The sequence below is a fragment of the Myotis brandtii genome, unplaced genomic scaffold, assembly GCF_000412655.1.
Source record: "Myotis brandtii unplaced genomic scaffold, ASM41265v1 scaffold434, whole genome shotgun sequence".
NCBI classification, from domain to species: Eukaryota; Metazoa; Chordata; class Mammalia; order Chiroptera; family Vespertilionidae; genus Myotis; species Myotis brandtii.
The window spans coordinates 899727-900274 of record NW_005366599.1 but is presented as its reverse complement, the minus strand read 5'-3'; the positions used below and the strand labels follow the sequence as shown (position 1 = coordinate 900274).

Here is a 548-nt window from a genome sequence, read left to right as displayed (position 1 = left end):
GGGGGGGGGGGGGGGGGGGGGGACTCTGGTAATGCCCCCAGGACACGAACTTAAAGCTGAGCTGAAGTCTGAAGAATAGATTCCCCAGCAAAATGGGGGAGAGAGAGGAGGGTCTCCAGGCAGAGGGAGCAGTGCATGCAGGGGGAAGGGGCTCTGTGGCCGCGCGTGCGGGGCAGAGGGCACAGCGTGCAGAGAGGGAGGGGAGGGCAGTGGAGCCAGATGCATCGGGAGGAGGGGCGGGGGGGCAGCCTCACGGGCCTGGTCTACATTCCCTCATCACACGCACCGCGCCGGGCCTCGCAGGTCATGTGCAACCACTGGTCTTGACCCTGGAGAGGGGGGAGGCTCTGAGGAGCGTGAGCCGGGCTCAGGCCACCACCGGTAAGGGGTCACCCGCTGCCATGGGCACTCAGCGGGAGGAGAAAGCTGGGACGCTCTGCAGCCCAGAGCCGGCAGGAGAGGCTGCTGATTGGGTGCGTCCATTGACACGTCAGGACCTGGTAGCAGATGCTCTTTTCTCAGATTCACTCGTGCACTCATGCAACATG

General features: G+C 64.8%; 1 long non-coding RNA gene across 1 annotated transcript in view; it reads right to left on the bottom strand.

Annotated features, from left to right (window-relative positions):
• The window catches only part of LOC102258351, a 9342-nt gene extending 8808 nt beyond the window's left edge, over positions 1-534 (bottom strand). The window contains exon 1 of the long non-coding RNA XR_001363700.1: positions 287-534. This is a non-coding gene — a long non-coding RNA (uncharacterized LOC102258351). The remainder of the gene's footprint in view (positions 1-286) is intronic.
• Between the last annotated feature and the right edge of the window lie 14 nt (positions 535-548).